The 27019-nt window shown below is 38.4% G+C and overlaps 1 protein-coding gene across 4 annotated transcripts in view; it reads right to left on the bottom strand.

Moving 5' to 3' along the window:
• The window catches only part of LOC108969907 (proton-coupled folate transporter-like), a 134309-nt gene extending 113603 nt beyond the window's left edge, over window positions 1–20706 (bottom strand). For all 4 annotated transcript variants that reach the window (XM_018934899.1, XM_018934898.1, XM_018934902.1 and 1 more), the window contains exon 1: window positions 20555–20706. The gene's annotated coding sequence lies outside the window, so the exon portion shown is untranslated. The remainder of the gene's footprint in view (window positions 1–20554) is intronic.
• Window positions 20707–27019: the final 6313 nt, after the last annotated feature.

Here is a 27019-nt window from a genome sequence, read left to right as displayed (position 1 = left end):
GGCTGCTTGAAAGATTTAATAATTTAATAAAGAGTTCATTTAATTGTTATACTCTCACAACATGTTGCTACAGAGTATAATACTGTTGTTCACTTAATGTTTGTATGTTTCACCCAAAACTAAGCGAAATAGATATATGTATATTATATAGTAGGTTGTCAAACATCCCTTTCTTTTTTTGTTTTGCTCTTTCTTCAATGCTTTCTAAAACGCGGTACAGTGTTCGGACTTAGTTCAAATATGCGCCGTTTCGTTCGATAATCTGTTTTCGTCTAGCCGGCAACTTCATAATATTCCCCCTCCTTATTTGCGAAGAATTCGGAAGGCCACTTTTCACAAGCCTCTTTTGAGCTGAACTTTACACCAACAAGGCCGTTCGCCATAAACAAGAACAGTTGGTAGTCACTTGGCGCTATGTTCGGGCTATACGGTGAATGCAAAAAAACCTCCCATCCGTTCCCCCGTTAGCTTCTGACGAGTCATCAACGAAAAGTGTGGTTTGGTGTTGTCCTTGTGGAACACAACACCCTACCTGTTGGCAAATTCTGGACGATCGCCTGCTTCAAGCGGTCGAGTTGTTCGCGGTAGATGATAGAATTAAGCGTCTGGCCATAAGAGAGTGGATGATTCCCTTTCAATCGCAAAAAATCCACAGTAAAAACGTTCTTGACCGTTAATCCCGGCTTGGTCACTGTTTGACGGTTCACCGGCCTTCGACCACGACCGTTTTCGCTTGCCATTCTTCATCGCCAGTCACCATTCGCTTTAAAAATGGGTCGAGTTCGTTTCGTGTCAGCATTCGGTTCAGAAAATTCTTTGTGTCAAATCATATGGTACCCAAACATCAAGCTTTTTGTATATCCAGCCTTCTGCAGATGGTTTAAAATCGTTTGGGGACTAACTCCCATCTTCTAGGCGATTCACGAGATGCCACATGCCGGTCTAACTCGATGTTTTCCACGATTTGGTCGGTATTTGTCGTCACATATCTTCCGCCGGCTGGCTTATCCATGGTCTGAATCGTCGAAACCATTCTTCCGCAGTACGAAGTGTTAGAGTACCATCCCGCAAAACACCATTAATCTTACGGAACGTTTCAAAGATGTATAGTATATAGCTAGATATAAGCTCTGTAGCGCTTTATACGTAGCCGCGGAATTCAAATGACAAAAGGATATTTCAGTTGAAATTCGGGTGAGTGAGTGTCTGTCTGTCCGTCCGTCTGTCCATGCAAGTTGTAACTCGAGTAAAAATTAAGACATCTCTATAAACCTTGGTACTCATGTTCCTTAGCAATATGCCAATTCCCTACCCACAGTGGGAAAATGGATGCAATGGGATAAAAACCGCGCTCACTTCTCATATAACGGTTGTATTAAAAACTACTAAAGGCGCAAAGAATGAATAATCAAATACGCCAAAGACGTTAAATTTTATCCCCAAGATGACATGAGAGAGCTTTATATGAGCCGGTGTAAAAATTGGACCATCCCACTTTTAGGTAAAATCTATGAGATCTCAAGACCTGCTCGACCGATTCTAATAAAATTTAGTACATAAAATTCTTCTAACATTTTTATGTCACAGTGTGAAAATGAGCGAAATCGGAGTGAAACCACTCCTGCCTTCCATACAACATAATTTTAAATTCCATCTGACTCATTCCTTTTCAGGGTAAAAATCAAGAACAGTTATTGTAATGAAATAGAACTATGCACAAATAATGTCTTATGCCACCTTATTGTTCTTGCCTTATAAATATTTTTGTAATCAAACAAAAACTGTTGAAGTCCCTAGGTACCGAAAAGCTGAACCTCAGTACCTATAGTTGCTTTTTATGACAAATATCCGTCAATGTGTGAGATATGTAATAGAAATTCGGAGAGAATTCTTAACTAATAGTAGTAAGTCTGTGTCAAAAATTGAATCGGGTTAACAATTCCCTTAGCTCCCACATACCTAATATAAAGATTTTCGAACTTACAGGTAACTTTAAACTGCATATATCGGTTAAAATTTGAGTTATCTTTCTGAAATTGAGAGATCGGGCTTTACTGATAACAGCCTCTGGTTGACGTTTTCCATCAAAATGTATTTCCTTATAGTTGTTTCTTGCAAGTAGCAGGAGTATAAAATGTTCGTTTGCACCCGAACTTAACCCTTCCTTACTTGTTTATTCTTGTTATTGTTGTATGACTTTTTTCATTTTTCTTTTAAATAAACACTCCTCTCTCGTTAACGTTAAAATATTTGTGAATATAAAATTTAATGTATTTATGCACTTACGAGCCACTCAGGAGTGAGAGTAGCGCATGAGGTTTAAGGCTGAAGCACTTGTTGTCATAGGCATTTCGGTGACAATTACAAAACACTTGCATCCAAGTACATGTGCTACGTAAGTGTGCGTGTATCTTGTTTACACCTTTATTTTTGAGGTTAAAAGCTTTGATAATCAAGATTTTGTAAGCGTTTTTAGCGCATAAGCACAATTTACGCTCTTCTTAGTGTAGGTTGATGGAATTTTTTACGTAAGTATACGATTCATGATTTTCCCCATTATAACGAATGTAATTATTCAATTTACCCGTTAGGTTAGGTTAGGTTAAGAGGTCGATCCTAACAGTAATTTTACTGGGATAGCTGGGAACGCCAGTCCGTTGCATTACCTAAACACTGCTATATAATGGATCATTACACACTTACAAATCGACTGAAGCACTTGAGACTATCACAAATCGAATCAACTAATGCCTCAACCTTTTCTCACGTGGAGAAAGTGCCTGGCTGTTTCCATCTCACTCTCTTTAATACAACTTAGTCAACTAACGTTCGAACAGGTTTCTAACCTTTGCTGGTATTCGATCAACAACTGTTAAGAGCACGCGAGGTGCAGTGCTGGAAAGCAAGATGCCAATGGAGTTTTCAATTCGGCCTCATTCCAATGTAAGCGGGGCAAGAGTGTCCCTCTGGGTAGCTCATCGGCTTTGTAGTTGCCAGTAATTCAGTTAAATGCTATTTCCAGTAAAGACTGGACTCATTTGCTTGCATAGTTAGCCTGCTCAGAGTTCAGTGAATGTTCACCACTCTAAAGGAGGATGTACTTCGTAGTAGGATAATACGTCCACTCCAGCTTAATAGCAGTAATTTCTACAAGTGAAGCACTGAAAAAACCGCTACAAGTGCTCGCACCCCTTCATATGTCAAGATACTCCGAGCCTTAGAGCACACTTTGCAGCAGTACAAACGCCGCCGGTATTGTCACGGGTGCTATGTTTTGCGTTGTTAGCGAAGTTCGGAGACGCGAACCACTCTTTGGGCAAACTTCTTAGCAAGTATAGCCCTTTCGAGCGCCCCTACCCAAAACATTATTGGCTTGACTTCTCTTTAATAGACCTAAAACACCGCCTTTGGTTAGAGTCCCCACCTTTTCCCTATAGCTCCTCCATATCATTATAAAACAACCAATGCTTTCTTTTCTATCTCCTTAATCTTTAGACTCCATGAAGGCTTTCTATGAACGATAAGGCCTAGGTATTTCACCTTATCAACAATTGAAGGCGTGAGCCCCAGAAAGATAGGAAAGGTACGTTTGGGATCTTATTCCTTCTAATAAATAACTTCTTAACTCTTGAGAACCATAACAGACAATTTGACACAATTGAATAGATGGACGTACTGCCAATGGAACACCAGAAGAGATCATTTAACTTCCAATTGATAATTTCTGAACCCTTTAGTTATACCTCTCTAAACAATCAAAAGAATGCTGACTATTCGCCCCCATAAAGCAAGTGTGTTTATGGTAATTTCGCTTCTGGATCACGAAATAAACTTCGAACGACAGTTTTACCACCAAAATTTTGTTGTTTTTTAATTGACTTAAGGAAAAAACTTCGCCTCCCTCATACAGTGCTAATACTGCGATATTTACAAACGTGGTTACAATTCCAAATCTTCTAACGCATAAAATTGACTAATATGTCATTTTTGTCACCACCAAGTGAATGTGTGTGTGCTGTCGAAATTTATTACACTTTAGAGTGTTTTTGAAGTAAATGGTGAAACCATTTCACCTAAACTATGCTACGTGAGCCGTTTAGAGTATAAGGCGCTGAATGACAAAAGAAATCGCTGACTGTCGGACAGTTGCGGAGATTGAACGGAAGCCACACGTGCGCCACGTACAACGAAACGGACGTATGTACGTACCTTGCCGCAACTGAAATGACAAACGGCTTTAAACGGCAGTACGTGAAAAGGACACATGCGAAGCAAAGAAGAAAGACAATAATCAAATATGAATTCATGAAACTCACGGATATAATAACTAAATGTTGGCAAAATTCTGAAAATTCAACAAAGCAAAGGGAAGTGATAAATAGAAAAATAACAAAAAACGCACAGGAGTCAATGAGTCACTTTAGAGCGAAGAGCATTGTTATGTTGTTCGTAGGTAAGCAAGTCATTCTAAACTGAAATCCCACCATACGAGAAAACAAAAAAATTTGCTTTTTTTTTTTTTTTTTTTTGGAATTTATGTTCGTATATTTTGTGTGTGGCAGTTCCGTTGCGTTCCATTTTTCGGTTTTTCATTATTTTTTTTATTATTATTTTTAGATACTATATTTTTTTATTTTTAACTTTTGCTTATCTAAAACCTCTAACGCCAACGCAGTGGCATTTCCTATCCTCCATCACGCCTGCGCTAGCCGATTTTGTTGGCTTTCACAGCGATTTCCCTACACTTAACTACCGACTTGCACTCGCTCATACTCATATTTATCAGTTCGCTTGGCGACAGCATAATTCTTTCGGTTTGGCCCATTTGCGTGCACGCGCATTTATCCATCGGCTGGCCGCAAAGTCACTCACTCAATAGGTACGAAGCGGCATTGCGTGCGCAAACTGGAGACATAACGTTTCCAAAACATACCGACAACTATAGCGCGATACATACAAATGTAGACCTATTCAAGCCAATACGGGCAGGCGGGTATGTGTGTGTACGTAAGGCATCTGTTTGTCCCATGGAAGGATGTTGCCATACTGACTTTTTATGCAGAGAAAACATCTAACTTGTACGAGTTCGTTAGCACGAAGGCGCCGAAGTTCGTACAAGTATTGTTGCTGTGAGAGGGCGTCGTTAGAAGTAACTGAACTTATGAATGACAGTTATATGCTAAAGTGGTCTGTCTAAGTGTCTCTATTTCGGAGATTATACCTTCCCCATACATATTAATTTGTGCCAATTTCAGTGAAGAGAACAAATAAAAAGTTTTCCATATAGGGACTGGATTTTGATCGATCAGTTTGTATGGCAGCTAAATGCTATAGTGGTCCGATATCGGCGGTGCCGACAAACGTGTGAAAAATTTCAGATCGATATCTTAAAAACTGAGGGAATAGTTCGCGTATATACAGACAAACGGACAGACAGACACACGTGGAGAAGTCTTACCGATCTAAACGGGGTTAAATATTCGAAATAACAGCACTTGGCCGGATGAAATTCCGGTGCGTAGTCCGGCTGTTGTGGGAATTGAGTAAAGGAATCGATGGCATGTCCTCAAAGGTAAACGACTATTTCTCCAACCTATCTCGCTTCCTTGCTGAACGGAACTTAACGCTCTCCAAAGTGGGTGTTGCGCGAGTTTAGAATCAATGGAAATAAATGAAAATGATCAGGGGTGTTGTGGAATCCAAGACAGAATTAGCTGTTTAGCTGTCAGCATTGCAAACCAATTCTGATTTTAAATGGTGTCACAGAATCTGATTGGATTTTCGTCTTTTCGAACATACGCAAAACCAATATTCGAGCCAGCTGTTTACTAATGTGACAAAACTTGCAAATGTATACATTTGGAATTCAATAGGAATATTATATTAAAGCTTTTAATAAGTTCCGCATTAAATGAAGATTTTAATCGATAACATTTATCGAATGAATAAAGACGCATTCGGGTGTTAAATTACGTTTATTACGTTTTGTATATCTTCTTTAAGGGGGAGCCTGCTTTAGAAGTTTTAAAAAATTGAATTCTGCTTTGCTTAATTTTTTTTTTTTAATTATTTTAGAATATTACCCCAAATTTATAGATGAGAACTCGAAATATTGTTGAAGCTAGAAGGGAAATAGTGACCGAGCGTCTAGCAGATACATATATGAGCGCTGGGGTAGAAAGCGAAAACTTTGACGCGCGATTTCTCGGTTTTTCAGTTTTACGATTTTTCTTAATTGGCGGGGAGGATAAAAAAAACTAAACCTCGTATGAAATTGGGGCAAAGTTTATTATCTTTGACATTTTAGATTTTTAGACTTTTTTGAAATTTTCCTAGTTTAACTTGAACATACGTTGTTAATAAATATGAATATTTTGAAATTTTTTTGTTTCCTATAGAAATTGCGTCCTGCAGACTGCCCGCCGTCCAACAAATGCACCCACGGGATGCATCGAGGAATTGCTTTCTTAAGGCAGAATATCAAAGAATTCGTATCCAAAAAATTTTCCGGTGATATTAAAATATATAACTATAAACCCTAGATATTTCGCTTTAATCAACTATTTCTTTCCCTCCCAAAAAAAGCAGGTTCTCCCTTAAATATCCGCATTTTTTCGAAAACTCAATAATTAAGACTTTTCGTGTTTTATACTTATGTTTTGTCCTATAGAAATAAAGATACAACAATAAAATAACTTGATTTCTTAACTTACATTTCAAATCTGTGTGCGACTATCTTCTTGATTTGTTTCTGACAGCAAAACCGATACAAATTCTGTTTCGAATACCAAACCAATAATGTCTGAATTCATGACACCTACTGCTTTTTTTGATCGGTTTCAATTCTGATTCCGATAACTATCAGATTATACAACACCCCTGTATAGCTAAATTTCTTGGATTAAACTGCGGTTGGCTTCCGCATCCACAGTCACGTATCTGTAAATACTGCCAGGAAAAAAAGTTAACGAAAATGAAGAGCTATTCGGCCACATGAACCTTTCGTATCCTCTGGCTTCAAGAGAGTACTGCCAGGTAAGCAATTTCACCACAATGAAGAACCTTCATATATTTGTAAATCAATTCCAATAGTTTTAACAATAGCTCGAAACTTCAGACTTCACAAAATATTGGTTACGAATTAGTCATTATGGCGCTTCCTGTACAAACTTGCCATTATTACTGGAAATATATCTTTCTCTTATATTTTGTAAATATATATTTTTGAAGGTAAAACGCAGGCTCTAAGACAATGGTATAAGATTCTGAACAGAGTCAAAGCCACACCGGCTTTATCACAAGTAAGAGTTTAGGAAATTCTTCACAGAAAACATGTTTGAAACACCATATGAAGCATGTTAGTGGAAACATCTTCATATTGATGATGTTTTTTCATCACAGACTCAATAAGAATAACTAACTACATATTTAGAAAAAAATTTTACTCGAAATATGTATGTAAAAAGCAATGTTTCCAAGTAATAAAGATAATCTAGGGACATCGAAGTTTTAATTTTTTCACAAATTTCTTCGATACCGTTGTAAGATTCGTTCATGAGTACCGCCAGTTTTGACAGATACCGAAGTTAGTTGAGATATAAGACAGTAAGACTATCTTCTGTCGAACTACTGTCGATTTGGTTTCAAAAACTTATTTCCAATTATAGATCCTAGTTAAGCATCAAAAGACATTATATGGCAAGAGAGAAAAAAAAGCATCCAAATAGCCAAAAACTTAAAAAATCGATGAAATAAGGCGGCAGGTTTCATAAGGAAAGTTAATGTCTATGATAGAATACATGACTGGATCGAATTTGAGAAAAGATCTGAACAAAAATAATATCATAAAATTTCAATAAATTTCGAAGTCATCTATATGCATGTGCGTTACAGAAAGAAGGTTCAGCCAACAAAGTTGCATTTATAAAATATTAAAGAAAATAAACACTCTGGCAACCTTGTTGCACTTGATTTGGAAATTTCTTAATTGATGTGCCCACATATTCCACACTTTTCTCATTTTGCTTTTTATTAAAACCATTGATTCCTGCGCACTTTGCAATAAATGCCGACGCGACAATTTTTTTGGAGACTTTTTAGCCGAATCGCTTTCTACTACTGCCTACTACCTGACACGATCCTTTTCAGCTGTATTTTTTATTTTGAGTATTTCTTTTCTTTTTTGGCTTTGGGCCGCTTGTCTTCTGATTTTTCTCGACTGCATTGCGGCGTTTTGCCTGTCAACTTGAGCCGCCGCATTTTTTGCTGTCTCCGCTGGCCTGTCGCTCCCTCACCGTTGTTCTGTCCGTCTGCAAGTGCGTCGCGAAGTGCGTCTGATAAGGCTTTAAGTTATGACCTTTTTAAATGTCCAAATGCCTCGATAACATACGGTTACTACAAATGTAAAAGTTTTTTCGGTTTTTCGTTGTTGTTCTTGTTCTTTTTATCAAGCATGTGTCCTTTATTTTCACCTCACTCTCTGCGTTAATTTTTGTGAGTTATTCTTTGTGGAGTTGAAAATTGTCATGAATGCAGTGAATCTTGTATTTCCCATGAATCTGATCCTTCAGGGCGGTTGCCCGTGTCGGAAGTACACATGCCTATATGTATGCATGTGGTGCAACAACAATTGGTATACACATGGGTGTGTATGTATGTATGTGTAAGTGCGCAGCAGTTTTAAACTGAAATTTAGCGTGTAAATTATTTGATGTAGGTACTTATGGACACTAAATGCTGACAATTTGGAGAATAAAATGTCAGGATATTGCCTTTAAATGATGATCATACAAAAAGGTGTACATGTTTAAGTATGTATGTATGTATGTAGGATTATTTGAATGTGCACACTTATAAATATTATATGTCCGTTCAGAAGAATAGGTGGCCCAAACATCTGACTTATTTTAAAATGTTGTTTTAATTTGTGGTTTAGAAATTGTGGAACAAAATATTGCTCATTTTTTAAATCTTTATGCAAATAGTCTTCCGAAAAAAATGTTGTACGCTTTAACTCTTAATGGATCCATTACTTATATTAAAACACATTCATTATAACCTGCATAACCAACTTAATCAATTTGGCCATGTTTGTCTGGCTGCCCGCCTGTACAAGGTGATTTCCAAAGTAAACAGGACTTTTTAAATCTAGTGCTCCCTTGTAGCGCCATCTATATGTCGACTGCTGCGTTAGGATCTGCTATCTTTATCGATTGTCCCCTGAGAATTTCATGACATTTCATCGCTTGGAAGTGTAGTTATAGCGTTTTATGTGTCAGTATGTTTGTGTTATCGGCGCGAAAATGAGCTTCGAACAAAAAGCCAACACTAAATTTTGTTTTAAAATTGGTAAAACTTTTATCGAACCGTTTCAATTGGTGAAACAAGTTTATGACGATGATTGCCTATCGCGTAGCAGAGTGCATAAGTGGTTTTAACGTTTTCAAAGTGGTCGTGAGGACATCAATGACGATATGGCCAATTAAAATCCGTGATCGCCGGAAATTCCATACAAAATGTGCGTGAATTCATCAAAAATCAACAGAAATCATCATTGAAATGCATGGAAATGAAATTGACCGAACATTTGTGCTTACGAAAGGTATGTGCACGGTTTGTTCTGCACAAATTGACTGACGACCAAAAATTGCTCAGAATCCAACCTTCGATTCCATGCTTGTGACCGATTATTTGACCAAAAATCACATTTTAACCATGAACAACTCCCCGTATTCACCTGATACGGCACCGTGCGACTTCTTCCTTTTCGGAAAAATGCATTTGGCCATGAAAAGAGTTATGCAGACGTAAAGGCCAAGCAAATGTGCTAAAACACTAGTTCGACATGCTTTTGGACAGTGCAAAAAGCAGAGGGAGACTATTTTGAATAAAATGAATTGATTTTGTAGAAAAAACCATTTGCTCTGTTTTTTTAAGTCCTGTTTACTTTGGAACGCACCTTGTATATATCTAAATTATTGGCACAATCAACGTAGTCAATTTAGCCATGTTTGTCTGTCTGCCCGTTTGTACTTATATAAGCAAACATGTCCTTCAGTTTTTTAGGTATCGGACTGATATTTTGCACGTGTCTTTTTTCCGGAGGCACGGCGGACCTCTTAGATGAGCATAATCGAACAACTGCCACGTCAACAAAACGCCATTAACCGAAAACGTATAAGGTATTGTAACTAAAAATGATATTTTACGCTCGAGATAGTATGAGAGGGCTTTATGGGAGCCGGTATCAAAATTGGACGATGGGCGTGGCACCACCTACTCTTGGTGAAATCTCATACATCGGGTCTTGTCCGACCGACTTCGACTAAATTTATCCCGTGGCATTCTTTTCACATGCCTAAGACATAGTGCGAAAATAGGCGAAATCGGACTTACCATATAACACAATGTGACAAGGATGACGACAATTTCCCTAATTATTTTGGTTCTGAGAATTCTCCGATCATGGCTGACAGTACCGCGAAAGCCACTGAAATGATTTTCAACGCAACTGTTTGATTAGTTTCCTCAAACAAGCAACTTATTTCTAACGAACTCTGCTTTCTTTAAAGAAAAAGCACGCTTTTCGAACTGCTTTAAAATCATACGATTTCTCAGTAATCGCAACTTCATTTCAGAAGATTTCATCATTTAAAAAGTTGACTTCACTAGCTTTTCGAATTTCGTCACTGACTTATTGAAAAGATCTTATGTCAGTTATTATTGGCGGATCTCGTATTCTAGACATGTCGAAACAAAATTCAAAATTAATAAGAAAAATACTATGGTACAAAAAATAGAGAACAAAAGATCTCACAGGATATAGAAATATCACATTAATTTCTTAACAAAAAATTAAAATCCGACAGTATCGATGAAGATATCTACGTTTGCACTAATAGATCAAAATATGAAAAAAGACACAGGAGTAGAATTATTTTTCTTCTGTGGCAACCCCAATAGCCTCAAACTAACGACTTTAGCGTTACCTTTCCAGCAAGTCCAATTGCTTTCTAACTTACCAACAAATGAAAAATAAAGCAATCCGAAACTAGTTTGACTTCACAGAGTTACCTCTGCAAATACCCCGTCTTCCACCAGTTGAAACCAAATTTGAGGATTTATGAATTTGAGCAAATCTTTGGAGTTGCTGAATATGGTTAGGGTTTAGTTGAGAACACAATTATTTTAATGACGGATTAAGTGTAGACGCTTATACGTAGCATGCCTTTTACATTTTAAGATTTGTCAACCCTAATCATGCAATCTGGCAACTCACAACTTTATCGAAGAGTTTAACATTTTTTTTTTTTTTTTGTTATACATGAGTTTTGAGTTTTATACAGTAACTTAAAATATTCATCTCGACTAAAAACTCTCCATTTTTTTTTTCATTTCAATTAAGAACCTGCGTTTATCAAAATCAGTTGTTGTTGCGGAACTATTGATGCTATGATGTTGCAAGATCGTCATATGACCTATCGTGAGATTGAGACAACTCTATAGTCATTAGTCGGACCAGCATACATTCAATATTGCATGAACATTTGACTCTACATTTTTTTACGTTGTATCCAACAAAATTTGTCAATAAAAGACTCGTGTCGATTGGTCGCGAAATAATTTAAAACCTTGAAACAATGTCTATGACGATTTGAGGATTTAAGTGTATGAGTTTGAAAGTAAACAGCCATACCCCCAGAACACCTCAGAGCACTAAAGAAATCAGGAAAATCAACAGAAACATCGAAGACACAACTCTCTTCACCACGGCAACGAGAGCTTTCCCATATCAAGTGCATTTTATAGCGTTTAAAATCCCTTTTTACTTCCGTAGGTGAAAACTAAACAAAGAGGTGCGGTTGATATTGTCAGAACGCGCGTTTTGCAGATACCTCAATCAGGCAATTAATCTTAATGGAGAATTTTATATTTTCAATTATTAATATTTGTTCTTGTTCAGGACTAGAGACTGAATTAAAAAAGGTAACCCTCATAGTCAATAGTGAAAACTCTTGCCTCTCAGAAATCAAAAAGCTTATAGTAGAGGAAATTGGCCAAAATACCTACATATATCCCGTTCCCACGACAGTAGGGTCACCGGATTTTTTACCCGTTCACGGACTGTCAACTCGGCATAATTGTTTCGCTACAACAACAACAACCTCCAAATATTCGACTCCTTATTAAGGAGCCCTTGAACACACTTCTTCCTATACTGTTTCACATACACACTTATGTAGGTAGTGAAATTCCGCTAAAAAACACCTCAAAGGAAACAGATTAGCTGAGAGCGCCAAATCAAAAAAGTGCAACAAATATTTAATAAACGCCCCTTGGAGATCATACCCTCACGGTAACTCGCAAACTTATTGGACTCACATTCACCCTCAGAGCATTTCGCATATTTTCAACTTTCTTTAATACGCACACATACATATGTACATATGTATATAGAATTATTTATAAATTTATGTAGATTAACATGTCGAACACGTTGTTTACGAGACAAATTCCAGCATTCGCTGATTCTGCGAAACCATTGCCAAAGTGTGCGATCGGGCGCATTACAATAAAATAAAATGTGAGCTCACATCCGACAGGAAAATTGTAAATATTAAATCCTTGTATAATTAAATGATGTATCGGCGTCATGTGAACTAACAATAAATATCTATCAAAACGTCAATTTTTATCTATTCCTCAAATCGATAGTTGCGAACAAGTACGTATGTACGTACGCGCGCACAACAATGGGCCAACGGTGTGGTGTGGCAGCTGCACACGTACACACACCCATACATACATACATGCATGCATGCATACATGGGTGTGTGTATATGCGGCGGATAAGAAGTAGCGGCAATGACGGCGATGGTGGTGACTGCGACGCTTCGTATGACGACACTCGTTTGCATCCGTTCGCTGGCGGCAAGCCAGCCAAGCCGGCAAGCTGCCAACCGCCTCTACAGCTGTACTGTATGTAAAAGCGATCATGCCGATCAACCTTGTCGATCGGTAGATGGCAGATTGGCAGGTCACTGAAGCTGTTGTGGCCGGCCACTGCTCCAGCTCCTACTACTGCGCCTGCCACTGCCCCTGCCACCGCTGCGGCTGCTGGTAGTGCTGCCGCTCGGCAATCAATGGAACAATCACCTTCAAGACAAAATACTCGTACTTACATACACGTGTGCATAATAAGTCTACCCGCTGCGCGCGCGTGTGTGTCTGTGTATGTGTAGCAACGACAACAACAATGCGTCTGGATAACAGCGAATATACTCCACTCATAATTTTTATATAATTTATTCATTTTGGTAGTCGCGTTTAACTTTTGCATATGAAGATTGTGCAGCCGATATCGTCAGTTGCAGCAATTTCGTCTTTGTCGTCCGACGTTGGACTTGCTGCCTTGGCTTGGCTTGCCTTGCCGTTCGATATGCTTCAGAACTCAAATATGGCTTAAAGGGATTTCCCGGTTCTTCCTCTTGCACTGCGTCTTTTTATTTTTAATTTACTTTCACATAAATGCACACACACACATAGACACACATGTATATGCATTCTTGAATATTTTGACATATTTGCGTACACACACACGCATACTTAAGTATGAAAGAAAGAACTTAAGCTGTGGCAAGACTCCTACTGCAAGCGTACAGTGGATTGGTGGTAAGAGGTGGAGAGAGGGGGAGGCCGTGCATATTATAAATATGTAGAATCAGGCGATAAAACCAGTTTTGTTTTTGTATATTGTTGCCTGTAATAACAATAATAATCATTTACTTATCAAAATTGATGTCAGATTAAGATGGTATGACGAGGTAGTGGCTTCAACGAAATTACCTGTAAGTGGCGATGGTGGCTAACAGACGACAAAAAACAATCGGCCACGCCAAATGTATGCAAAATAACGCCAATTTGTCAGGAAGCAACTTTAGGTAGTCATAAACGTATCCTCGCTTAAGTACAAAGCACATGTAATATGCCAGCGGTACAGTGATGTGCGAACAACAGCATACACATTTATATATAATACATACATATATACCATTTATATATATTAAATACATATGGGTATGCATATGAAACCCGTTCAAGCTGCTCACTACATTATAATAAAATATTATGTACGACACACAATTATACAACTTTTATATAATAATCTTAATTTCCCATAAATACCACTTTGAGCGAAGTGCGCATACTCGTCATAAAGTTCGAATGATAGCCCGAAAAGGCCACGAGTACGCAATATTAAAATGAAAGTCAAAGAAAGCTAAAGCTTTCTCTAAAATAAGGAATAGAAAACAATAATTCTAATAAAAACAAAAAAAAAAACGTTGGCTTACAAAAAGTTCGACCATTTTGAATGACCGTTCTATGCTATAGTGGTCCGATATCGGCAACTTTTTCGGATATTGAAACGTTGCCTTAAACAATAATCTGTGACAATTTTCGTCAAGATTCTTATCAAATGTAAAAGTTTTTCATATAAGCACTTTACTCTGTTGTTCAGCTTGTATAACACTTATATGATATCCGAAATCGGCTTCGACAAATGGGCAGCTTCTTGGGGAGAAGAGATCGATATCTCAAAAACTGAAAGACTTTTTGCGTATACGTAGGCAAACAGAATGACAGACAGACGTACATGACTATATCGATTTAACAAAGGTAATGCAGGGTATCGACGGTATCAATGATCCAATGAAAATTTCCGGTCGAACATTCTTTCCGTATTTAATTCGATTGTAATGTTATAAATTGGCAAATAAAGCTGAGCTCCAGAAATTATCATTTGTACCAAATTTACATTCTGAACACAGACTGATGTCTAGAGCATACTGAAATTATGGACTTCTCCAATTTGCTAAATGGCAGTGAAAGTCCATAACACCTGGAGATGGTGAACCCGATACCAAAATTGATTACAATGGAGCGGACGTGCCGAACATGAAGAAGTTCGAATAGCAATTACCGGTCTGAGGGACAACCAAGCGGTGGGGCCTTTGGATTGACGGCCGAGCTATACAAATACGGCGAGAATTAATAAGGAGCTTACATTAGATGAAAGCCCACCGTCAACAAACTGATTGGACCTTATCAATGTGGCTTCAGGCTTGGAAAATAACAACTGGCCAGATATTCACCATGAGCCTTTCTTGGGAAAGACCCGTGAAAAGAAGATTGACACACACCAGCTAGTCATCGATGTCAAAACTGCTTTTGACAGCACGAAAAGGAGCTGCCTCTAACTAATACGGCTGTGTAAACTGACCCACCAAAAGCTCCGTCAGGATCGGGAAGCACCTCTCCGAGCCGTTCGATACCAAACGAGGTTTCAGACAAGATGACTTCCTTTCGTGCGACTTCTTCAATCTACTCCTGGAAAAAATAACTCGAGCTGCAGAATTAATTAGTGAAGGTATCATATTCTATAAGAGTGTACAGTTGCGGGCGTACGTCGATGATATTGATACGAGTATCATTAGAAATAACAACCGCGCCATTAGTTCTGCTTTCTGATGAGTCGACGGTGCGAGTTTTCGAGAAAAAAGTTATTCAAAAGGTTTATGGATTTATGATTCGATAGAAGGATGAGATGTATGAAATATACGACGACATTGACATAGTTCAGCGAATTAAAAGGACATGACTACGCTTGGAATATCCAATTGGCGACATCATTTGAAAAAAAGAAACGACTGGCGCACTGTTGTTAACTCGGCTCGGCGTAAGCAGTTTTCACGCCGGTAAAAATAAATATTATTGAAGAATGCTTTTATACTATATGCAAAACAACTCTTGTTGGATGTTGGTCGAATCCAGATTCTGCGTAGTGATACTTTTTGCGGCTAACAAATATATCAAGTTGACTACTATTTAAAAAAAAAATAATGTAGATATATACCTCAATAACCTCATTAAAATTAAAATTTTTTTAAATTTTCTGTTTTCGTTATTTATTATACCACTTTCTTAGATTTATACCAGTGCTTGTTCGATGCGCACAATTTGGTATAAAGTCCTGTGAAAGTAATTTTTGGTTGTTTAAAAGCAGAAAAACAGAAAAAGATGCATGCTAAATTTTTCAACTAAAATGATGGCATGAGTAGGTCTCGATTCAAAATTTCCGCTTTCGCTAATTTTTTATGCTGCTCTTTAGTCAAAGAATTTACGAGAAGTAAAAAAAAAGTTACTGAGTTGAGTTTGAGACTTGAGAACACGAGGTTCCAGCATTAAAAAGGTTTTCTTCAATGCTCTAGGTTTATATTTACATTTTTAAGATCAAATTTACTATTATTAATGACCCAAAGGATAATTTTGCTGCCAAAAATGGAAAAAATAGAACCACGACTCACGGCTACGGTCTCTTTATATTGAAATATTAAGAATTTAATAGTCCAGCTTATACTCATCAGCACACGTTTCAAGCAAGCTCCGACTGAGACGACCCACTTTTTCGCCTGTCACTTTCTAAGGCGATAAATTCATTCAGATTCGAGAAGCTAGACTATGCAACCGTCAACGGCGTGTCATTTAGACTGTATTACCGCTATTTCTGAATATTTATTAACGCTTTTAAGAGTAGACATTTGATGTCTCGACGCGTGGGTTCCAATCCATACCAAAGGCATAAGTGTGTGGAGACGCGTATGTGTTAGTGTAAGACCCATCAATTTTGGAAGTAAAATAGTATGCTAACCACTTATATACACACACACGTGCAACATCAAAAAGAGATTGTCCCTTTTTCAAATTTGCTTGTAAGTACACAAGTATTTACATAAGCACATACATACGCATGCAACTACAACAATGTCGAGAGGTGCGCGTGTTATTATTTGCTTTACAGAAAATTGCGTGTGCAGTTCGAAAAAATGGTAATGACAAAGTTTCCGCCTTTTACTCGCATTTGTATTTGCTGATTGCAAGCAAATCTTTTGTGTCAATGTTTATCTCGCCGCGCGGTCACGCTTACTCTAAAAGCGGTGTATGTTCAACTTTGAAGATACATATGTAAATACTCGCATCGACATGCGCACACACCATACATACATACATACATACATACATACATACATGTCCATAACGCCGTAAGAATATGGAGAAAAGTTAATATGCAGAACGTGTTTTCTTCACTTCACTCAATTTCGGCTGAAAAAAGGTGCGTCCCGTCGGCTCGTAGGTATAAGGTACCTTAAAGGGATTTAAACACCTACAAATTGTCAACAAATGAATGCAACTTTGTTGGAACTACAAATATGTATATATACAGAGTATACTTATACGAAGGAAAGGAAGTATGTTCGATAAGTGTGGCCTTTAGGAAAAATATATTTTTTTTTTTTTGGTTAGCACAGTTGTCAGTTCAGATCGGTATAAGAACCGTATATAAACCTCAACCCCGTCAGGAGCTCTCTATCAACTCCGTCTTCAGACTTCCTGATTATTGCAGTGTCTTAAAGCAGCAGTAGATTTACTGCTCCGAAGTGAAGCCCACTTCAGTGAAGTGACCATCCACCCAGTTAGCCAAGCGGCGATACTGGTCTTGAACTCATTTACAGTGCGTTCAGTATTGGTAAAAGAGTACCTAATGCAGGAAACTGTGAAGCTGATGAGCTACCTAGAATAACTATCGGTAGAATGGCAGCGGTCCCGTATTCTCTTGCTTTCTACTACTAAAAAGCTGGGCTTCGCGGAAGGTTGGTCAGCGCTGGCCACCATCGGTACATACGCTGTCGCAAAAACCTTTTAGCTCAAGACCGATCGCACGGGATCTTGTGATCTCTTTGCCCTCAATAAGACTACCTCTTTTGGGGCTTTTAACGAGCCATTTGGGGTACACGGAGTAAGGCTGGGAATCCTACCAGACGTCATCTACAAAAGCTATATGGAAGAAGACGAGGTAGAAACAACTCAACACGTCCTTCTTGATTGTCCAGCGTTGTGAAGGTCAAAGGCTTAAGCATTTGGGAGCGCATACCTTTAGACATCCCACCGAGTTGGCGAGAATGGAAATTAAACGACTGGGCAAATTAGTATTGACTTCTTTTCTATGGAATCACAAAGCACTACATGTAGTAGTCCACGTGCGATCTTTAGTCAGCCATCTAAAAGTTTCAAGAAGATCCATCATTTTCGAGCCAAATTTTGTTCAGCGATGAGACCCATTTGTGGCTCAAAATTATCGCATTTGGCTCAAAAAGCAACCTGAAGACATTCAAGAGCTGCCATTTCATCCCGAAAAACGACGGTTTGATGTAGTTTGCTTGAAATCAATCATGTTTCCAAAGAAATCATGTCACCAGACACTGAAAATAATTGAGTGGTAGAAAAAGTTCAAGTGAAGTCATCGAAGGTATGAGAGTATCAATGCTAGACCCTTACGAAATGACCTGAATCTTTCGAAAGCGCGACATAGAGTAAAGGTCGCAAAAGAGAGGCTGGACAATGTAGGCCCTACCTTAATCAAAGGACGTTATTACCAGTAGAAATACTTAGGATTATGAACATTATTCTCGAATCTCTTCCTCATAGAAATAGAAAGGATACAAAGGAGTTCGAACCGAGTTGGAACGAATGCGATACAAATTTACTCGATATGCAATATAAAAAAGTTAAGTCATGACAAAAGAGGAGCAGAGATGCATAAGACAAACCAAATCTTAAACTAATTCGCAAGACATTGGTGAACAAGCTTCATGCAAGTGCCTTCCATCGTTATTTCGTGTTGAAGTTGAGAATTTGTAGAAGCAATGAACCATGTTTTTTTTTCATACTCATTTACATATCCAACTACCCTCGCACGGGTATAAAGAAATATACTTGCATAAAAACAAATAAGCTCGCTGCATAATCTAAAGTGAAATGACAATAACCAAAAAGTAACTACATACGGGTCTGCACTCTGGGAAGTGGAGCGCAGTGAGCACACAGTCAAAAAGTATAATTCTTCCAAAACATATTTACTTTCTCAAGAAAACAAATACACCTTTTCTAATGCGTATCTTTGGCTCTTCATGAAAATTTGAATTTACAACTCTTTAGCAAACAAAGAAATGTGTATAGTTGGATACACACTTACATAATATACATTACAGTGTATGAGAGATTGTACACTTGTAGCAGCGCATCCTATTAAAAATATATTTATCTATTTGCCTAATAGACTTCATTTGTGTTTATTGTTGTTATGCAACGAGTCACTACAATCATTAGGGACTATCTCAATTCTTTGAACTCATTCAATTCATTTGCATTTCTTTTGTACACGACAATTTTCTTTAACACACTCCTTAGCATGTAGATTGGTTGGCTTACATACATAAACTCCTTCACAAAGGTTAAACAGCATTTCTATCTCCTTTTATCGCCTTTTTAGCCACCAATAGACAAAGGTGCAACCCGCCCTAGGTGCTCACATAAATTGTCACTTTTCAGTTGTGACACAAAGAGTTGTATGAAACAAGCGGCTATCGCAATTTATGTAGACGTATGTGTGCGCATGCTCACTCTTAAGGAGCGTCCAAGAAATACTTCACTAATCTTTGTGTAATTTATGGTTTAGATTCAAATTATTATCCAAACCTCCAACCATTATGTAATCTTATTAGAACTAAAGTTGAGAGCTACATTTTTCGCAAGTTGAGAATTTAAATTTCTTCCAAGTTGAAAGTATCACTTTTTCAAGATGGAGGTTTAAGTTTAAGTTTCACTTTTTGAGAATATTATTTTACTTTCTGTGATAAGTGTTTTTATAGTTGGTACAAATTACATATTCAAAGGGGGCGAGAACGCATTGACGTCCAGGACGGCCATAAACAACAACACGTCAAAAAAATAAAGAAACTGGTGCATAAGAATCGAAAATTAACAGTTAGTGATCTTACTGGCATCGTTGGAATATCGAAACGATCCGTCAAACACGATTAGTTCCAAGAATCACAATTTTTTTTCGAAAAACAGCGTCCCGTTTAAGTCTGTGAAACAATGCTTTCTAACTACCAGGATTTCATAAAATTTATTAAGTATTGCTGGTGATGAGTTTTGGATCCATGTTACGACCCGGAAAAAGACAATCAAGAGCCAAAATAATCACATCAAGGTTATCCTGAAAGTGTTCTTCGAGTATCGTGGTGTGATGCACTCCAAACTCCTTCCAACCAACCAAACTACTATTTATGTTATGGGTTATTTGCGCCAGGCCATTCGTAAAACGGGGGCGGAATTATGGGCCAACAACTTTCGGTTTTACCACGATAATGCAACGTTGCACACTGTGTTGATTCTTCGTGAGCTTTTCGCGAAATTTCCTACAAACCACGTGCCGGATTTAGCTCCGTCTGAGTTCTGGCTATTCAGCAAACTCCAACGATCGCTTCGAGAAACCGTTTTGAGTCAAGTGAAGATATTCAACGTGAATCGCTACGCGGATTGAAGGCTATTCCAGAAATTAACTTTAACAACTATTTTGAGGATTGAAAAAAATGTAGGCACATAGGTATTGAAGAAAAAATGAAGAATTTTAAAATTATGAATAAAGACTTACCATTTTTTGCTCATAGTGAGAAACATAAGGAATTTAGACGAAAATAAAGGTGAATAGCGCATGTTATACGGATCATAACGTGTTTAAAAAATCAAGTCGTGGTATTTATTTGGTCACAATCCAGTCTAATTTCATACAGCACTTTGAAACGGTGGTTGTAACTACCGAATAAAAAAGAAAAAGAATAAATTAAAGTTCAACAAGAAGAATTTAAAAGTCTATAAATTGTAGAGATAGTAAGAGAACTTCGTTTGACACTTTACATGGACAAAATTTTATATATGGGCCATTCCAACAAAAAAATTAACATTTCTTTTATTTTTGAACATTGGTTCTTATTGAATGAGGAATCGAATGGAAAAGTCAATTTTGAAAAAAAGTTGGTGTAAAAGCAAAAGAAACTGTTTTTTTGAAAAAATGTTTTTTTTTTTGTTTGGGATTTTTAAATTCTTTTTTAGTTTTGAAAATATTTTTATTAGAAAGCTGAGAGTTTTTTACATAAAAATGTATAACTTCAAAATTTGTTGCACTCAATTTTCAGGTCGTTTAAAAATAAAAAAATGGCAATTTTTTTGTTTGTTTGGAATACGGGTACAAACCAATTGATGGAATGGCCCATATACATTCATATGTACATATGTACATATGTATTTGAGGCTAAGTTCATGCTATCAATCTGCATATACAGAAACTTATTCATATATAATTATTAGTGTAAGTTATATTTAGAGATGAAAATGTTATAGACCCACCATCACTGTTAGATCTCTTAACTGTCCGTTATCGGCCATCAAAAATTATTCCCGACCGCCCACACATTCAATTTTTATGCAAACATATACTTAGCTTCATATACATATGTATGTATGTATATATTTATTTATCTTTCGAATGTAAATAGCCCACTTAAATACTTCCTAGTAATTATGAGATATGTATGTATGTATATGGATGTGCATATTCCCACAACCACCACGTCAAGTGCTTAAGTATGGTAACGGAGCTTAAGCTTAACTGACAAATGTGCAAATGTGGCTGCAAATGTACAGTTGTAATGGCGCAAATACATTTCTGCATACACACGCACACAAAGCTAAGAAATGTGCATACAAATTCATATATACATACACACATACATACATACATGCGTACATGTTTATATTGCAACTCAATTTTAGTCAAATGCATTTATCCGCAAAGTACTGTGTCTGTCTCTTATACACATCTAGATGTGTATAAGAGACAGCATATATACATACACACATACATACATACATGCGTACATGTTTATATTGCAACTCAATTTTAGTCAAATGCATTTATCCGCAAAGTACTGTGTCAATGCTTGGTGGAAACTAGACGGCCGACGGAAAGGCGAGCGAAGCGCGATGTCCGGCCGGCCGGCCGAGCGACGACGACAAGATTTCAAGTTTTCGCTTTGTAAGCCAAGAATTCATATTCTAACCATTAATTTTCATTTATGCATTAAACACTTTATTTCAGCTGCAACAACAAGAACAAAAATAGCAGTAATAAAAATAAATACAAAAACAACAACAAAAGAGCGCAAAATTAAAAAAATTGTCAAGTGCAGTGCGGGGATTTGCATTTGCTAGTGAGCTATGCGCAATCGAATGTATATATATATATACATATATATACATACTTACATACAAGCAGCGAGAACATTTGGTGGCATTACAACGCAAAGCCGCCAACAAAGAAATGTCAAAAACGAATGTTGTGTGGTGGCAAAATGCGAATCCATTACGAATAGCGCGTACAAATGCACATCTATTTGCGCGCCAACACCAACAACAACAACAACACACACAAAAAAAGAAGGAGGAAAACATTCATTGCGCGTGGAGTACATCTACATAATGCGCTCGCCTGCATTTGATAGGCAACAACTTAATTTCGCCACAACGAGTTGTGGTGCATTGCGCGGGCGGGTGGCACGAAAGGTGTTGCAATAGCGTACACACACACATACGCGCTTAGTTCGATCGTTGCCAGGCTGCCAACATTGCCAACGCCACTGCCATTCGCCATTAGCACAGGCAGCAATACTAGCAAAAACAACAACAACAACACAGCCACAATCATCGTCACCATTGCGACCGGCATAAGCCGGCAGCAGCACCGTAATCGCGCGATGGTCACTAATGCGCTTCCGCGGCGACCCACTCGACAAGCAATCGCAGCCGCCGCACAGCGACCGTGAGGCAGTCGGTTGGCAGTTGTTGTTGTCGCAGCGCATGGCTGGAGCCATCAGTTCTTCTTTACAAATGTCCAACAACTGTAAAAACGGCTGCCAGCCACTGTTGTCGCCTTGCCACTGCTAGAGCTTGTTGGCGCTGTGGCTTTGGTTGCTGTTGTTGTTGCTTCGGTTGCAGTTGTTTTCGCTGTTGCTTTGGTTACAGTTGATGTTGCTGTCCATATGGTTGTTGACGTTGTTGTTGCTGTTGTTGTTGTTGTTGTTGCTGTAGCTTTCCATATGGTTGTTACTTTGACTGCCATTGTTGTTATTGTTGCTTTGCTTAAGTTTCTTGGTGTGATTGTAGTTGTAGTTGTAGTTATTGTTGTTGTTGCTGCTGTTGCTTTTGCTCCTGCTCCTGCTGCCGTTTCGCGCTGTTGCAAGCTGTTAGCTGTGGTGTGGCATGTAGCGTGGCATGACGCGGAGCATCCTTATCAATGCCGTGGCGTTGCATTAGAGTGTGCGGCAACAACAACTACATCATCTATACAAATGAGCAGCTTCTTTACATACATACAAACATACATACATACACACACATGCATGAATATGCCATAAGTAGTGGTATTCTTCGCATATTTTTTCTGCAACTTATTTTCAGCGATGCGCTTGCGCTTTGTTTGCGTTGTTGTTGTGGCATAATCTTTAAAAACGGCAAACGCAATTTTTCTCTTTAAGCTTTTTTAAATGGGGACTCTCGGCGTTCGGTTTGTGTGGAATGTTTTGATGGGTCGCTTTTGTTCCGCTCGGTGTGAAATATGTGGAAATATGTTGTAATTGCCGGCTGAATGGCGAATTGTAAGTGCAGCGACTGGAAAATGTTGCTGCAACAGCACAACTAAGTAGAAACTGTAGAAGCTGCAGCTGTCGCTGTAGTTGTAGCTGAAGCCGTGACCGAAGCGATTGCGTCGCGAAATAGATGTTAGGACATAATTCGAAATCTTAAGTAATTGAAATGTATGTGCAACTGCATAACTATGTACATACTTTAATACATACATATATACACACACATTCATACATTCATACATATATACATACGTCCTCGCACACCTAGCGAGTAAAAGGAGTGGGTAGTTATAGACTCTAGTATACCAAGCACATCAGATGTATGTATGTATGTGGGCAGTAGGAAACGAGTGAAGCACTTGCTCAGAGCAGAGGAAATAGCAAATAAATATACGACATCATTTCAATATTTTGAAAGGAATGCCATCATTACAGCTGGGAGATCACAATTAATTATAATATATATGTATGTATATAGCTAAAGTTAAAGGAAAATCCAGAGACTCACTCTCAAAAGCAACTATAATACTAATTTATATTATGGATCATCCCGTTTAAGGTTTACTTGTGCACTTACAACTAAGTGTTTGCGATATACATGCGGAAAATTATCAAATTCGAGCTCTTTAGACTTTTTTAATACAGATTGCAGAAATTGAATAGCAGTAAAAGCATAACACCAGGAGATGGCGAGCCCGATTCCTTAATCGATTACGATGGACCAGATATTCCATTGCCTGACCATGAAGAATTTCGAATATCAATAACCCATCTGAAGACGGCAGGACCCGATGGATTGCCAGCCGAGCTAATCAAACAGTTCGGCGAAGAACTGATAAGGAGCATGTATCAGATTCTTTGTAAAATATGGTCGGACGAATGTATGCCAAACGATTGGAATTTAAGTGTGATTTTCCCAATCCCAAAAAGAGAGGCCCCACCCCTTGGCACATAAAGTTCTATCGAGCGTACTGTGTGAAAGGTTAATGTGGCTTTAGGTCTGACAGTCGTAACTTTCATCTATCTTGGAATCAGAATCTGTATTCGCAATAATGTCAGCCCCGAAATCCAACGCATAATACCTCTTGCCAACAGGTGCTACTTCAGACTGGGTAGACAATTGAGAAGTAAAGTCCTCTCTCGASCAACAAAGACCAAACTCTATAAGCCACCTATTATTCCCGTCCTGCTGTATGGTGCAGAGGCATGGAAGATGAGAACATCTGATGAGTATACGTTACGAGTTTTCGAGAGGTCGTCGACCGACGATCTCTAACTGTTCGAAAAGGATGGTGGAAGTATAGCTGATGGATGATGGCGGAGGTCGCATTTCTAGACAAAACCCTGGAAAATGAAGGTCAGGCAGATTAAAGACCATCTCGCAACAGCGGCTTTCATCATCTCTTGCTTCGTCTTAGAAGATACAGAGCCGACGCTGTTATTATTCAGGAGCCGTGGCTGAGTAGCTATTATCTGGATAAAGAACAAAAAGACATAACCTGCTAGCGACCAGCAATACAGGTAGAATCGGAGCTTGTCTGTTGATGTTAATGTCTTTTTTTCTAACACATTTCAGCAACGAGGATGTCATTATCGCCAGGCTAGATGATGGCGCCGAAGAACTCTAGTTGATATCGGCCAACATACCTTGTTGTGGAGCCAGCTCCACGGTTGCTAAGGAAAGCTCTGACAGAGTCCAGGCAGAGGGGAGCCAATGTAATAATTGGATCGAACGCAAGCTCGAAGCCTTCAATCTGGGGCAGTTCGGACATAAATGTAGAGATTAGTAACTTTTTATTTTATTTGTAGCGAAGATAAGTATAATAAGCTAAAACGAATCGATTGATTCCTATATTTTTGATTAATTTTATATATTATGGATGGATAATGTTAGTAATTACCGGGCATTTCTCTGGGAAGTTTGACATTTGCCTGACACCCTGAGCACAAGGAGACTGCTAATTTAGTTAATATTTTAATAAAAAATCAAATTTTTGAGAAAGGAAAATTATACTCAATCTTAACAGTTACAAAAGGAACATTCTTTCTCTCCCAAATATTGGCACACACGATTTGTGAGCTGAGGGAATCGCAGTAGTGTTGCTGAATGCGCTAGGGGACTTTATGGTGGAAGGAACAGAATTATTGTGAGAACTTCGGAGACAATTGATGAATTATGTGAAATCCAACCTCTAAATTTGTTACTCAGTCACTCATTGCCAGTCATAACTTCTACTCTCCTACACTCACCAACCCCAACATCGCCTTCCTTGATCATCTGCTCCTAAAGCCAATAGTAGCGCGTTTCACTTTCCACTTTGCCATTTCGTAGACTTGTGTGCAAAGTGTGGTAAATGGCTTCGCCACTAACAATTCCAGCCAAGCATTTTTCACACATTTGGGCAAATAATTTGATGTAGTGGAAAAAGCATTAACTAACCGCCGCACAATTGTACATTTGTTTTATATATTATGTATGAACACATGTAGAAACGGACAAAGCGCCACATGTTTCCGCTGTTCCCAAATGAGCCTTGTGCGCAGTTGATTAGCTCCGCTGCGTCAAGACAACCGATCAATTCCGCCGCCTTCTCGGTTTGTTTGGCCGTTGGCTATGGATCGTTGTGCCACCAGAAAAAAAAATCACTTCGCGGCTTTCTCCTTGACATATGATCGCATACACAAGTGATTATGCTAATGGAAAGTGGACAGCCCTATAACCTCCATAGACACACACACACACACACACACACATATCACACATCCACACAAACTCACAACCGTAGAGAAATAAATAAGCGGGTAGCGCATGGCACGGAGGACCCATTGCCGCACATTCACATTCCGTACCATGACATCCGCAGACGCAAGACACAGTCAGCGGTCGAAATGTGCTCGAAATTGAGGCAGCAGCAGTGGAGAAGACAAATGTAACAATTCACCGGGGAAAACACTCACCAGCTGAGCATGCGATGCACACATCCCGACTATGAATGCGGCAGTGTACTCGTGTAGGATAGTAACCGTGGAGACAACACTCATATGAATAGTTAAGTGGCGGGGTGAGCAAATATTTGGTGGGGACCCTGTAGGAAATGGTAGTTGTGTAGCGCAAGTTGTTAGATGATAACAGTAGATGATATTAGGCCAGTTGCTGCTATTATTGTAACCCGAAGTGTTGAATAGAAAAGAGGTGTTAGGTTAGGTAATGAAGCTGTATCTCGCACCAAAGGTCGTGATGAGTCCCGCTTGTGACAGCAGTGAACGCTGGTCCTTTGTATTACTCAAAAATCCTAGATATGGATCAAAAGATCCTCAAAAATCGACGTAATCAAATTTTTTAAGGCCATTAAAATTAGTTACAAAAAATTACAAGATTCGCCGAAAATATGTCTATAAAAAGTGCTAAATGATTC

The sequence above is a fragment of the Bactrocera latifrons genome, unplaced genomic scaffold (assembly GCF_001853355.1).
Source record: "Bactrocera latifrons isolate USDA-ARS-PBARC rearing strain unplaced genomic scaffold, ASM185335v1 scaffold_27, whole genome shotgun sequence".
NCBI classification, from domain to species: Eukaryota; Metazoa; Arthropoda; class Insecta; order Diptera; family Tephritidae; genus Bactrocera; species Bactrocera latifrons.
The sequence above is the reverse complement of the archived record's forward strand: the minus strand, read 5'-3'. Positions and strand labels throughout refer to the sequence as shown.